The sequence below is a fragment of the Dasypus novemcinctus genome, chromosome 15 (genome assembly GCF_030445035.2).
Source record: "Dasypus novemcinctus isolate mDasNov1 chromosome 15, mDasNov1.1.hap2, whole genome shotgun sequence".
In the NCBI taxonomy this organism is placed as follows: domain Eukaryota; kingdom Metazoa; phylum Chordata; class Mammalia; order Cingulata; family Dasypodidae; genus Dasypus; species Dasypus novemcinctus.
The window spans coordinates 64,334,678-64,350,480 of record NC_080687.1 but is presented as its reverse complement, the minus strand read 5'-3'; the positions used below and the strand labels follow the sequence as shown (position 1 = coordinate 64,350,480).

Genomic DNA, 15,803 nt, shown 5'->3' with positions numbered 1-15,803 from the left:
TAGAGATGGTGATTCAGTGAGAGGCCAAATAAGCTACGAATTGTACTGTATAGAATTGTTCTTTGCCAAGACTATGGTTTGACTTACGCTATCTCCAGCTATCGTAGAAGGGTGCACTTCCTGTATTTAGAAACATAGCCCATACTTGCTCAGAGTATGAGTAGAAAAAAATATTTAGCTAAGTTTGTCACAGTCATTTCTGTGAGAGGTTCTTAGGACCTGATCAATGAACTTTATTTTTGAGAATGGATGTTCTAAATTCTGATGAGGAACAAAAACATGGGAACTGGTCCCCAGCTCACTTAACTTTTAGCACTTGAGGAAAGGTAAGTGACCTACTCAGATTCTACCCTTAAATCTAACTTTTTTCCTTAAAAAAATGGACATGAATTGCTCCAGAATAGGTGGTCTCAGCATCTTCTTTGAAAGTTAGCATTAATTTGAAAGTTGATATTAATTTGGCTTAGGAATTGTCATGGCTGAGTTAACTGTATGTTAATAACTCTCTTCTCTGTTCACAACACCTTCCCCAGGTTTTCAGATCCAGGTCCTTAGCCATATCAGAAATAGTCAAGACACATAATCCTAGCACAGTAGTTCACCATGGGAATGCTCATAAGATTCACCTGGATGTTTGTTAAGAAAGGTTGATTCCTTAGGCTTATCTCCCACTCTTCTGGCCCTCCAGATTCTCATTGGAGCCAAAGAGGTTTACATTTTAAAAACATACAAAATACTTGAGGTGATTCTAATGTAGGTTGTCTGTCAACTCTTTGAGAAACAAGTCGTAGCTTATTTGGCCTCTCACTGAACCGCCATCTCTACCCACTTCTGTTTCTAATGGGGGGACATTCTTGTACCCTTTGTTTCATGAAGGACTACTTTTTGCTTCTAACTGTAAATTTGGATCACCTGTGTTAAAATCTTATTTCACATTCTGTATGTGAAATGTGCCTACAATTTACCTGGGAATCTAGTTACAATGAAGATTCTGCCATTTCTACCAGGTTCCCAAGAGAAGCAGATGCTGTGGGTCTGCTGACTACACTTAAAGTAGGGAGTTTAAAAAATCCAGGTGCTTATACGAACTAGAGCAAATGTATGTCTCTATTATAAGGTGTTAATAATAGGCTAATACATGGGGAAAATACAACTAATGCAAACTAGGGACTATGGTTAACAGTAATATTATAATATTCTTTCATCAGTTGTAACAAAGGTTCCATACCAATGCCGAGTATCGACAATATGGAGGAATAAGGGGTATGGGATTTTTCTCTTTGGAGCAATGAAAACGTTCTCAAATTGATTGTGGTGATGAATGGACAATGCTGTGATCATACCCAGAGCCACTGACTGCACACTTTGGATAGAATGTATGGTGTGTGAATAAAACTTAAAAAAAAAAGATCCGGGTGCCCAGGAAGCACCCAGTTAATTCAGAATCTATGAGGATGGCACCCAGGCATCAGTACATTTCTAGAGCTCCCCAGGTAGTTCCAATGTACACTGGGTAACAGGGCTACAATGTTAGTAGCCTCTTCCAGGTGGCAAGGGTAATTTCTAACTAAAAGACTTTCTCCCAGCAATGATAACAGTAACCGATACCATAAAAGAAGGGATGAAATGACTTTGAAGACATAAAGTTTAAGAAAAATAAAGCCTTGGTACAATGAAAATATTTTTTATTTGATGAAAACATAATTTTATACTAGTATGCTTTTATCTGCCTCAAAGAAAACTTGACTTCTTCAACTGTATTTCCAGTCAATTAAAAATTGGCAGTTGTGAATAGGCCTTATTTTTTGTCACTTGGGAGTCAGAATTTATTGTGATATTTTTCTCCTTTGTGTCTGGGTTCTGAGTCTCTTATTGTACTGGCTAAGCTGCTGGATTGTGATTCAGAGACACAGCTGGAAAGCCTAATATATATACCGCTGTGGGTTTGTAAACATGATCAAATCACGAAGTCATGTGCTGAGGACAATTACCCAACAACCTCCCCACTGAAGAAATCATCTGTGGTGGGAAACTGCCTCTTGGCAGCAGGTAATGTTTGTTCTGCCCAAACCTGAAATCCAGGTCCCAAATCTTTTTTTTTTTTTACCTTTTTCTTCCTTCTTGGTGACATTTTCCTTTCATCCAAATGATTAATCAAGGACACAATTTATATAATTAAATTCCAATTTCTATTACCCCTACCTCCTTCTGTGGCAGCTTCGAAGGGGCTTCTCCCAGGATATTTACTTACAGGAGCCAAACTTTTCTCCTGTTCCTGATCATTAAAAGGATAACATACATACAAAGTACTTTGTAAACCCTACTGTGCCACATCCTCTTGTTCACAGTAATCTCAGAGCAGCCTTCTACACTGAGGAAGGCAGGGATAGCTTTGGTCAAAACACCAAACAATTTGCTTAAAGCAATGAAACATTTAAAAATGATGCAAACATATCGAAATGTTGTAGTTTAACCTAAAACATTTGTGGACAGAGTTGAGTTCAGTTGGCAGGTACTGGCATGGTTACACACAGGTGTTTTAAGTTTGAGCTCCTTTCTGATGGGATGGGCATTTTTCTGGTTGGTCAGTGTCAAAGTCATACCAGTTATTGAAGTATTTGTATATGACCCCTGTGTATTCATCAACCTTTTGACACAAGATCTAAGTCATTTCTCTGAGTCTGGGTTCTCTGATAGGAATTCTAAAGCTATCCTCCCTAAACAACACCTGTAACACATTACCTTAATTTCTGGTTTCAGTTTTGTTAGTATGCAATGAGAATTAGAAATCATTTACAAAGCAGTGAGAGTACAGATTTATACATTTTTAAGATCCCCCCAATCTTTTAGAGATAGTCATTATATCTCATCACATTTAACAGCAATTTTTAAATCTCACCATCTTGACAAAGCATTCAACTTAGTTTTCATGAATCAACAACTTTCTTTACATACTATTCCATGGGCTTACATAATATCTAATTAAATTATGTAATTATAAGAACAAGCACAACTGTTACACAATGTTTGGGAACAAATACAACTAATCTTGGTAAATATACAGTTCAACTCAAGGGAGTAGAAGTTAGCAGAAATGCTAGAATTCAGTCTCCTAGCTGCAAGGGTTCAATCCAGCAGGGGCATTGGGGTTAGGTAAAAATATACAATGCTAATATTCCATCATTTTTTACCTACAAAACCAGCAATTTCATATGGTTCAACCAGTATGTTTCAGAGAAATGATGAAAAGCAAGTCTGGTGAGTTAGTTAAGTGCAGGTCATCAAAGGAAGCTTCTATTATAGCATTGAAAGAACAGATTTTTTTTAAAAAGTACAGAGCTACTTTGCAATACTGTGCTTCCTCATGAAGATTTTTTGGACTGTACTTATTAGTGGCACTTGCTCTTCTGCCAAGCATTTCACACATAAAAATAGAAATTAAAAAAAAAAAGAGTGCTATATGGTTAAATAAGTCTGGGAAACACCCCATGTTATGGGCATCTTGGAGATCCACGATGCTCATTAACATATGGAAGGCTCTGAAAAGTCCTGTAGCAAAGGACTTTGTTTAACTTCATTTACCCTAGGGTTTCATAAATTTATTTGACAAAAGTAGGTCGTGTCATGTAACTTCTAATCCTGAAGAGTCAACATTTTGTGAAACAAACACACTTTAGTAAACACTACCCAGCCAGTTTTAAGGAAGGTATTATTCTGACTTTGTAGATTAAACAAATACCTTCTTAATATGTTAGAAACAGCACAATTTGTGCAGGTGTCCCAAAGCACTATACAAATTTCATTTAATGGTAATGTTCCCCTCTGTACAAATAGAGAAACAAAGGTACAAGGAAGCATTAGGTTGCTTGCCAGAGTACACACCACATAGAGACAAAACTGGAACCGAAGTCCACATGTCCTAACAATGTTTTCTAAGCTGTGTTTACAAACAGAGCCAAACTGCAAATTGTAGCCACTCACCCCTTCTAACTGGAGTGCCTAGTTAAGTAAAATTTTGCCTTGACAATTGTGCTTCTGTTTCATAAACTTTAATTGCGCACACTTGTAAAATTCAAACATTTATGAATTTTTTGTACCTTTTTTTCACGTATTTGCCTCTTTCAGGGTAATCAGCAGTCTCTTTCTTGTTAACTGAGTGGTGGAAATGGCAAAAGGACTTCTTAGCTCTCATTTAGACCTATCTTTTTGAAGAATAGATATTCCTTCACATTGTTTCAACATTAAATCAATTCAGAATAAGAAATAAGGTTAAATGTATATTCCTTTAACTAGAAAATAGAGGAAAAGACTGTGGTGATCATGGAACAGAGTTCCACTGACCTGTAGATCTGCTTGCTCATGACGTCTACCACCACTTGAGAACAGGAGCTCTGTGACAATTGCCACAGCCATGGGGCTTCAAGGATCTACTGTCTTAGCACAGAGGCTTGCTGAAGAAACAAGACATGAATATATGACTCTCTGCTGGGGAGATTTTGACCTTGAGAGAATGACTCTGAGTCATTTATAAGGGTAAATAGATTTATGTGCTCTGAAGCTTGTCAGAATAATGGGTGTTTCCCAGCATTTTGGAATTGAGTGCTACGTGACAGAGAAATAACTTTTAGAGCACACCTGCCCACCCCTCTGCCAGGGGCTCGGGCGCCGGGCCTGTGATGTGTGACTTAAAAACCAGATTTATAGACGTCCTTGATCCGTGTACGCTATCTTTGAATACTCTCCTCCACCACCAGGCCTCACGGACTCTGTCACAAACAATACCTATGATTTCAGAACACTGCAATGCTTTACCTCAAGGCCAAGTGCAAGTTGTCAAATAGAGATGAAGAACCTTTTGGCAAAAAAAGTGCTCTTAAAATGTTTACCTTCTCATACCTAATGGTTTTAGATCATATCTTATTAGACTGGGAGACCATTATATAAAGTACAATTAAGATCTCCTTGACATTTTCTAGGAGTTTCAATTCAGCTTTGCTAATGGCTATAACTTCATTGCTTTTTTTTTTTTTTTTTAATGCCACACAATGTTGGAAATGCAGTTTACAATAATGTGGACTACCCAGGGTGCACTTGGAGTAATTACACAGAATGTCAACAGCCTCTCAAGCTGGGTCCTGCATTGATTGCTTCTTGTGGCATTCTCATTTGCAACTTGTTGGAATTCTAACTCTATCTGTAGGCTCCTGCCCCTCCAAGACTGTTCAAAAAGTGTTCTCCAAACTCTGTTTGATCCCTTCTGTGGAGTTTAATAATCCTTGGATTATACAAAGAAATTAGGGTTTGACCTAAGATTAGGATAATTATTTCTGTGGCCTGCATCCCACCCTTACTGTCAGAAACATTCATTCAGGAAACAATAATTGAGTATCTATTATATATTCAACCCTATTCTAGGCAGTAAAAATACAAAAATAAGACCTTCTCCTACCTTCAGCTAGTTCAAAGTCTCACTCACTCTTGAAATTAGAGAGTCTAGAAACTCTTTCCCTCCACAGAAAAATTTCTGCACAGAAAAGAAATTCCATGGTAAACATGTGAGCCATAGAGTACTATTCAATACATTTTCCCTTTTTTCCCATTACGTTTTGCTTCCATGTCTTCATGCTATCCATACCTTGGGTTATCAATAGGCTTTATGTGGTTCATAATTTGATAAATAAACACTAGCTAATATTTATGCAGTTCCCACTCTGTACCAGGTTCAGTTATAATCAGTTAAAATTGTCAACTCATTTAATCCTCTCAATAAGTCTATTGGCAAATATTATGTCCATTTTACAGATGAGTAAATTGAGGCATGGAGAGGGTAAGTGTCTTTCCCATGGTCACACAACTTGTCAGAGTAGAGAATCTGAAGTTTGAACCTTGAGGATGTGTAGTCAAGGAGTCGGAGGCACTCTGCGGTTAGGAGGAAGTCCTGATCAGGTTCTCTATAGTAACTTACACAGTACAGGCCCCAATAGATGATTAATGGGTGTCATAAAGCTAGAGTGACTTAAAACAAAGAGGATCTGGACAAGATTACAACAAAGGCTTTTCTCTTTGCCACCCCTGTCTAAGTATCATTTGCACCAATTCCTTCGTAAAGAAGGGGAGAGTTAAAACAAGAACAACCCCGTTTGTACTTTGTAATTTGTTTTAAATATTCTAATGCTTAAGCTAACTACTTAGTGTACCACAGAGTTGATCCCATAGTGTATTATCATAGTTTCCTAGGTCTGCCCTAACAAATGACCAGAAACTTGGTAGCATACCCAGGAATGGCGCCGCCCACACTTCCCCTTGCCGCTGACGACAACAGAAGCGGACAAAGAAACAAGACGTAGCAAATAGACACCAAGAACAGACAACCAGGGGAGGGGGGTGAAATTAAATAAATAAATAAATCTTTAAAAAAAAAAAAAGAAAGAAACAGAAATTTGTTGTCTCATAGCTGAGGAGGCCAGAAGTCCAAAATCAAGGTGTCCACAGGACTGCCCTCCTCCGAAGGCTCTAGGAAGAACCTGTCCTTGCCTCTTCCGCTTCTGGCAGCTCCAGGCTTTCCCTGGCTTATGGCAGCAAAACGCCAATCTCTGCCTTTGTCTTCATGTAAATTTCTCCTCCTCTATGTGTCTTTCCTCTCTCTGTCTTCTCTTCTTTTGTGTCTTATCAGGACCCTTGTTCTTGACTTTAGGGACATCTGGATAATCCAGGATGATCCATCTCAAGATCCTTAACTTATTTACATCCCAAAAAACCCAATTTCCAAATAAGGTCATATTCACAGATGCCAAGGATTTGGATTTGGACATGGACATATCTTTTGGGGGTGCTGTAGCAGTTTGACATTGTTATGAATTCCAAAAATAGATATTGGGTTATGTTTGTAATCTGGTCTGTACCTGGGCATGATTGAGTTGTGATTAGGGCTTGGATTGAGCCATGTTATTAGGGTGTTGAGTCCCTGCCCCTTGGTGGGTGGGGATTCATAGATAAAAGGCATGGCGAAGGACAGAGTTGAGGGTTCTTAATGTTGGACTTTGATGCTGAAGTCTTAGGCTGAAAGTAAGCACACAGAAGAAAGAGAAGCAAGCCCCAGAAAGAAAGGAACCCTGAACCCAGAGAGAAGCAAGACCCTGGAAGGGAGAAACCCAGGAAGCCTGAACCCTCAAAGCCATTGGCAGCCATCTTGCTCCAACAAGTGAAAATAAACTTTGGTGAGGGAAGTAACTAATGTCCTGGTATCTGTAAGCTCCTACCCCAAATAAATACTCTTTATTAAAACCAACCAATTTCTGATATTTTGCATCAGCACCCCCTTTGGTTAACTAATACAGGGCCCATGATTCAACCCACTACATAGGGGATACTTCATTCAGTTGAATTGATTGATTTTGTGCTATTTGTAAAATCTGAAATAAAGGACTGTTAAATCACACCCACCTAACAACTGCTATCAGGGTTCTGGTAAGGCAGACCAGGAAAGCTGCACCTCTTACAAATGTGACTGAACAAGAGTTATTCTGATGTTGGAGTGTTCCGTTTTATATGCACAATAAACTATTTTGGTAATAAAAGTAGGAAGCCTGAAGAGGCCCCAAACTACGTTACATTCCTAGGAGACCAAGGAGAGGATACAGCTTTGGAAATGCCTGCCAGCTGTTATTCTTGAGACACTCATTTTTCAACCCATTATGCATCTGGAAAGGAGAAGGAAGAACAGGCCAATAGGTTAACTGCTCAGCTTAGTGCTAGACTTCAGAACGCGCTAAACTAGATGTTAGGAAGTGTTAAGCCATTGATCAGAAAGATGCCCTGCCTGTTATCCAAGAAGCATGGTCATTCTCAGGGCCAGAATTGCTGGGGTTACATTCTCTCTTTATGGCATCGTTCATATTTTTACCTGCTTGACTGGTTAAAGAACAGGTTTGGTCTTGTCACTAGACAAGAAATTCAGGGTTGAAATGTGAAAGACTTACAAAACAGTTGTGCTTATTTGAATGGGTTCCTATTTAGTTCTCATTGTCTTTGAATAGAATTTATTATACACCACTTATGTTCTTTTTTATAGACTTAATTTTTAAGACAGCTTTAGATTTATAGAAAAATTATTCAGAAAGTACCTGGTTTCTACTGTTATTAACATCTTGCCTTAATGTGGCACATTTGTTAAAATTGATGAACCAATATTAATATATTTTTATTAACTAAAGTCCACATTTACATTAGGGTTCACTGTCTGTGTAGTATAGTTCTATGTGTTTTCACAAATGCATGATGTCATGTATCCACTATGTCAATATCCTACAGAATAGTTTCACTGTTTTAAAAATGCCCTGTGCTCTACCTCTTCATCAATCTCACCCACCCCGACCAAACACCTTGACCTCCACTGATCTTTTTATGTTTCCATAGTTTTGCCTCTTCCAGAATATCATATGGTTGGGTCATACACTATACAGCTTTTTCAGACTTGCTTCTTTTACTTAGCAATATGCAGTTTATAAGATTTCTCCATATTTCTATATAACTTGATAACTCATCACTTTTCGCCATTGAATAATATTCCATTGTATAGCTGTGTGACAGTTTGGTAATCCATTCATTTATGTTCTTTTTAAGCTGTTTAATTATTTTTTTCTTGACTCCAATCCATTTTTGATTGACTAAAATAAACTCAGTATCAGCTAGAATATCATTTTTATCCATTTCCTAAGGCTCATTTCCAAGAGTTTTGTGAGAGGGTCCGGTCACACCTGCACATATAGAGGACTGAGTAACAAGAGATGAATTCGGGGCTCAGGGTACCCAAATTTTCTATAATGGACAATGTTTTAATGTCCTTGGTTGCTCAAGCAAATAACATGCAATGGGTTGGCTTAAACAATGGGAATTTATCGCTCATGGTTTTGAGGCTAGGAGAAGTTCAAATCAAGGTCTCATTAAGGCAATGCTTTCTTCCCAAACACAGGCATTTCGGGGCTGACTGTCAGTGATCTTTGTCTGAATTTCATTCTGCTTTATAAAGGACTCCAGTAATAGGACTAAAATTCATCCTGATTGAGTTGGGTTAAACCTTAACTGAGGTAACCTCATCAAAATGTCCTGCTTGCAATGGGTTCATACCCACAAGAATGGATTAAGTTTACGAACATGTTTTTCTGGGGTTTGTAGCTCCAAACCACCACAGGTAATAAGTATGCCTGCCCTTTCGTGGAGGGAGACACCATCTATCTTTACAGTCTGTTTGCTATACAAATATTTTGGAAAAGATTGTTAAAAACAAAGGCAGCCAGTACCTCTGCTCACAAGAAGTACAGAAATGTGGGCAAACCTTATAGAATTTGTATTATCTTCATATGCTTGTTTGCCATCTTTTATACTTTTTGGTAAAGTGTCTATTAAAGACTATTTGTCCCATTTTTAGAAATTCGATTGTTTGTTTTCTTAATGGTGAATATTGATAGTTCTTTATATATTCTAGATACCAGTTTCTTGTCAGATATATGATTTGCAAATATGTTTTCAGTGTGTAGTTTTTCTTTTCATTCTTAACAGTATATTTCATAAAACAAAAGTTTTTAATTCTGATGAAGTTCCATTTATCAAATTTTTCTTTTATGGATCATGCTTTTGGTGTCATGTCTAAGATCTGTTTAAGCCCAGATATTTTAGTTTCCTAGGTTGCTCAGAACTGATACCATGAAATGGGTTGGCTTAAACGATGGGAATTTATAACCTTACCATTTAAGGCCAGGAAAATGTCCAAGTCAAGGCATTATCAAGGCGATGCTTTCTTCTCAAAGCCTGGCTGCTAGCCATCCTTGGCTCCTCTGCCAAATGGCAAGGCACATGGCAGCATCTGCAGGTTTCTCCCTTTTCTTCTGGGTTTCATTGCTTTCAGCTTTTGCAGTGACTTTGGCTTTTTCTCTCCTCCTCATTCCATTTATAAAGGACTTCAGTAATAGGATTAAGACCCATCCTGAATGAGGTGGGTCACACTTTAACTGAAGTAGCCTTTTCAAAAGACCTACTTACAATGGGTTCACACCCACAGGAATGGATTAGATTTAAGAACATGTTTTTTTCTGAGGTGAATACAACTTCAAACCACCACACCTTGTCATGAAGATTTTCTCCTTTTCTTTTCCTGCTAAAATTTTAACAGTTTTACATTTTACATTTAGATCTATGATCCACTTTGAGTTAATTTTTTATAAATATCAGGTTTACATCAGGGTTCATTTGTTTTTTTGCATATGGATAGCCAGTTGTTCCAACACCATTTTACAAAAAGAATATCTTTTTCCCATTGCATTACTTTTGCATCTTTGTCAAATATCAACTGACCGTAGTTGTATGTGTTATTTCTGGACTCATTATCCTGTCCTATTTATCTATTTGCTCAATTCTTTCTAATACTACACTTTTTTGCTTAGTGTAGCTTTACAATAAAGTCTTGAAATCAGGTAGTATGATTCTTCCAACTTTCTTCTTTTTTTTAAATTGCTCTGGCTTTTCTAGTTCTTTTGCCCTTCAAATAAGTTTTAGAATCTGCTCATATATATTTTCAAAAAAGTCCTTTGATTTTAATAAGAATTGTATTAAATACATAGATATTATAAATTTGGTAAAAATTTGCATCTTTACTCTGTTGCATCTTCCAATCCATAAACATGATATGTCTCTCCAATAATATTTTTATTGCATTCATCAGTATTTTGTGGGTTTAATCATATAGATTCTATACATCTTTTATTAAATTTACACCTCTTTCTTAAAGCTATTTTATATACAGTGTTTTTAAGTTCATATTTTCATGTTTATGTTGCTAGTATGTAGAAAACCAGCTGATTTTTGTGTGTTGACATTAATCTTGGAATCTTGCTTAACTCCCTTATTTGTTCTAGGAGGTTTTTTGTAGATTCCTTGATGGGAGTTATGTCATCTTCAGATAGTGGTGGTTTTAGTTCTTCTTTTCCAGTCACTAGGCCTTTAAAAGAAAAAAAACAAAACCAAAAAAACTTCTTGCACTGGCTAGGACTTCCAGTATGATGTTGAATATGTGGTAAGGTGAGAATGAATATCTTTGACTTGTTCCTGATCTTAGTGGGAAAGGCACTTAGTTTTTTGCTTCATGTAGTTTGAAGCAATGTGCTTCTTTTCTCTGGCTGCCTTTAAGATTTTTGATATATTTTTAATTTTCAGAAGTTTGATTATAATGTGTCTGGGCTGCTTTACAGTTGAAACAGCTCTAAATTCTCTTCTGATTCTTACAACTTAACATTTTTATTCTTTTAAATTCCATTTATTCTCACTTTAGCCTGAGAACCATGCAATATTTTAAAAAATCATGATACTATATGTATTAATCAGCCAAAGGGGCACTGATGCAAATACCAGAAATCTGTTGGCTTTTATAAAGGGTATTTATTTGGGGTAGGAGCTTACAGTTACCAGGCCATAAAGCATAAGTTACTTCCCTCACCAAAGTCTGTTGCCACGTGTTAGAGCAAGATGACTGCCAATGTCTGCAAGATGGCTGCCAATGTCTGCAAGGGCTTAGGCTTCCTGGGTTCCTCTCTTCCCAGCGCTCATTTCTCTCTGGGCTCAGTTGCCCTGCTTTCTCCACAAGGCCAGCTGTCGACTATCAGGTGACCCACTCTGTCTTGCTTTCTGGAGCCTCTGCCATGTCTAATTGAGCCTTCTCTCTGTTCTTCTGTGTGCTTACTTCCCAGGTTCCAGCATCAAAACCCCAAACTCCCTTTCTGCAGTGAGGTTTCTCTGTGTGTCCCTGCCCACCAAGAGGGTGAGGACTCAATGTCCTACTGACGTGGCCCAATCAAAGCCCTAATCATTATTTAATCAAGTAAAAGTGAAACCTCTGAATCTAATATAATCTAATATGCTCTGACAGACAGATCAGTTTACAAACATAATCCAATATCTATTTTTAGAATTCATAAACAATATCAAACTGCCACACTATATATATGTAATAATTCATCATTTTTAAAAATATTTATTCTCATAATCTAATCTGTGGTACACAGCAACCTTTTGAGAAAGGCCAAACAGGAGTTACTAAACCTATTTTATAAGTGAGAAAGTTGTTGGGTGGCTTCTTCAAGTATATAGACTGGTTCTGATGAAGACCTGGGAATAGAATCGTATCCCTTAGTCATTGTTTTTGCTACTATACTGTATACAGAAAGGAATCATGCCCAAGACAAAATTTAAGCCTAAGGATAGCATTTTTTATAGTGATCAAGCAGAAGGCACTACCTCTGGTTGGGTCTCTGGATTTCCAATAATTCCCTTCATTGTACACTGGGCATGTCTATTGTTGGCAAATTCCCGTCTTAATGTTCTCCAAGATATTAAAACAGTGCTCCCAGCCAGCAGATGGGAGATAGTGCTATGAGAATGACCAAAACAAGCATAGATTAAATTGCTTTTTCTTTTCCATTTATTTGAATATTTTCTCTGCATTCTCCTTCATGGATTACTGACATTTAAAAATCAGGTTATCCCCCAAATAAATATTCTCATAAGGCAAATGTTGTATATGTCAGAGATAGTTTATACACACAGACTGTTTAATTTTCTCAATAGAAATGTTTCCTATGAGGCACCAACAAGAAAGTTTTATAAGGGTGAAGTGTTGGGAGTGAGCAAATTAAATATCAAAAGTGTATATATAGTAGACACCCCCCGTTAAGTCACCCATAATAGGCTGAGTAATGTCTCCAACTTTGTCCAAAGCTTAATTCCTGGAACCTGTTAAAATGTTACCTTACATGGCAGAAGGACTTTGTAGGTGTGAATAAGTTATGGATCTGGAGATGGAAAGATTATCCTGGATTATTCGGGGGAGTGCAGTGTAACCAGAAGGATCCATATAAGAGGGAGACAGGAAAGTTGCAGTCATACAGAAGAGGTGACATGATGATGGAAGCAGAGGGGCAAAAGGCTATGTGATCCAGGGCCAAGAACCAAGGAATGAGGATGACCTTTAGAAGCTGAAAAAGGCAAGGAAATGAAATCTTCCTGAGAATCCCCAAAATGAGCACACTCCTGCCAACACCCATTTTAGAACTTCTGACCCCCAAAACTATATAATAATAAATTTTTGTTCATAAAGCCACTAAGTTTGTCACAATTTGGTACAGTATCAATAAAAAAAGGAATACACCAAGGGAGCAGGTATAGCTCAGTGGGTGCACGTGTTCTTCCTATGTACGAGGTCTTTGGTTCAATACCTGGTACCTCCTGAAAAAAAAAAAAAATACACCACCTTTGACCCAACACTCACCTTCAGCTAACTTTAGCTAACTCCCGATTTCTCTAATCTTTTTTATAGCAAAATTTCCCACATCGATTTTATACCGCTTCTATGGACTGTCTTCCCATTTTCTCTCTTTCTTTTTTTTAAGATTTACTTTATTTATTTCTCCCTCTCCCTCACTCCCCCCATGGTCTGCTCTCTGTGTCCATTTTCTGTGTGTTCTTCTGTGTCTGCTTGTATTCTCATTAGGCGGCTCTGGGAACTGATCTTGGGACCTTCTGGAGTAGGAGAGAGATGATTACTCTCTTGCACCATCTCAACTCCATGTTCTGCTACGTCTTCTTATTTTCTCTCCTCTGTGTCTCCTGTTGTGTCATCTTGCTGTGCCAGCTATCAGCATCAACTGGCACTCCTGCACTGGGCAGCTTTCCTGCACTGTGAGGCATGCCCACGCAGGGGGGCACTTCTGCGCAGGGCAGCATTCCAGTATGAGTTGGCACTCCGTGTTGGGCCAGCTCATTGCGTGGGCCAGCCTGCCCTCATCAGGAGGCCTCCTACATGGTTCACAGGAGCCCAATTGTTTGAGCCACATCCATTTCCCTTCCCATTTTCTCTTGAACACATTCTAATCAGATTTCATCTCAACTACTCCTCTGAACTGTTGTTTTTTGGAAGGCCACCAATAATTTCCAACATTGCCAATTCCAAAAGTCAATTCTCAGTTCTTATTTTCATTGAAATCTCTGCAGTTTCCTCGATCAATTACACCCTGTCTCTTTGCATTTAGTCAGCACATGCCAAGTGCTATAACAATTCCAAAATCTCAGTGGCTTAATGGAGTAAAGCCTTATTTCTTGCTCATGTCACAGTCAATAAGGGTCAGTTGATTCTCCAGGGCAGTGGCAGGGAGTCTGCTCCATGCAGTCAACCAAGGACTGGGCTCCTTCACTTAGTGTCTCAACCGTCTCCTAGTTTCTACTTTATCTCCACTGGTGCTTTGTATTCAGCCTTAAGATGGAGGAAAGGAAAGGAGAATGGAGAATCTTACTGGGGATTTTATGGTCCAGGGCTAAAGATGATGTATATTACTTCTACTCACATTCTATTGACCAGAATTTAGTCATATGACCACACCTACCTGAAAGGAAGGTTTGGAAATATAGTCTAGCTGGTGAAAAGGAGGAACGAGTCTCAGACATACCCTTAAATACTTTCTTAAGTTGTCCTTCAAAATACCACCTTCTCACTTTTTTCTCTCCTTTCTCACTATTCCATGTTCTCAGTCTCCATTGCTGGGACATGCTAACCTTCCTCACTTTTAAACATTGATGTGCTGAAGCCTGATTCCTCCATCATTTTCTCTTCTATCTATTCACTGACCAGGTGATATCATCCATTCTCATGATTGAAATACCATTACATGATAATTACTTCTAAATTTACATGAGCAGTCTAGCCTTCCTCATAGAATTCCTTACTTGTATTTCAAACTGTCTACTCAACATTCCCACTTAATATTTGGTGGGCATCTCAAATTTAACATGTTCAAAACTAAACTCTTGAACCTACCCTTTCTAACCTGCTTCTCTCCTAATCTTCCCTATTGCAATGTATGGCAAATCTACTTTCGCAGTTGCCTAGGTTTCTATCAATCTTGATTTCCATTTTTTTCTTTCACACCACATCCAAACCACCAGAAAGTCTACTCAACTCTTATGTGATAGCCAAGCCCTGAGCCTCAACAGACTTCAGCTCCTACACTCTGGTTTATTGGACTTACCCCACCCAGCTAACATGGAGGTGAAGAAGGTCAACTACCACACCAGGGAGCCAAGAGTGCCTACAACTGAGAGCAGGAGAATTGCATCCAGCATCCATGTGGAATCTAAGCCCTCTCTTGATATAGATGTGGAGTGGACACAACCATTCCAAGGTCCACAGGATGGAGGAATAGAGTATGGATTATAGTGGACTTACTGATATTCTATTCATGAACTATTGTGATTAGTAATCGAAGAAAATGTGGCATTGGTGTGGAGAAAGTGGCCATGGTGGCTGCTGGGGTTAGGGAGTGTGAGGAGGAGATGAAATGTGGGGGCGTTTTCAGGACTTGGAGTTGTCCTGGGTGGTGCTGCAGGGACAATTACCGGACATTGTATGTCTTCCCATGGCCCACTGGGTGGAATGTGGCTATGATGTGGACCATTGACCATGAGGTACAGCGGTGCTCAGAGATGTATTCACCAAATACAATGAATGTCTCATGATGATGGAGGAGATTATGTTATGGGGGGAGGAGTGGGGTGAGGGGGGTGGAGGGTATATGGGGACCTCATATTTTTTGAATGTAACATTAAAAAAATAAATAAAGACAAAAAAAAAGAGTAAATGTGTGGGAAGTGCTGCTCAAAAACAGCACCACACTTACAGCTTCATAGGTTGTGCACTGAATAATTTCAGGGGGTGCCATTTTCATAACCAATTATTTGACTAGTACCCCTAGAGCTCTACAACT

The 15,803-nt window shown here is 38.5% G+C and overlaps 1 long non-coding RNA gene across 2 annotated transcripts in view; it reads right to left on the bottom strand.

The window, feature by feature from the left end:
- Nucleotides 1-15,803, bottom strand: part of LOC105744810 (uncharacterized) — a 46,083-nt gene that overhangs the window by 20,182 nt on the left and 10,098 nt on the right. For both annotated transcript variants that reach the window (XR_009180642.2, XR_011645828.1), the window contains exon 2: nucleotides 5,450-5,524. This is a non-coding gene — a long non-coding RNA (uncharacterized lncRNA). The remainder of the gene's footprint in view (nucleotides 1-5,449; nucleotides 5,525-15,803) is intronic.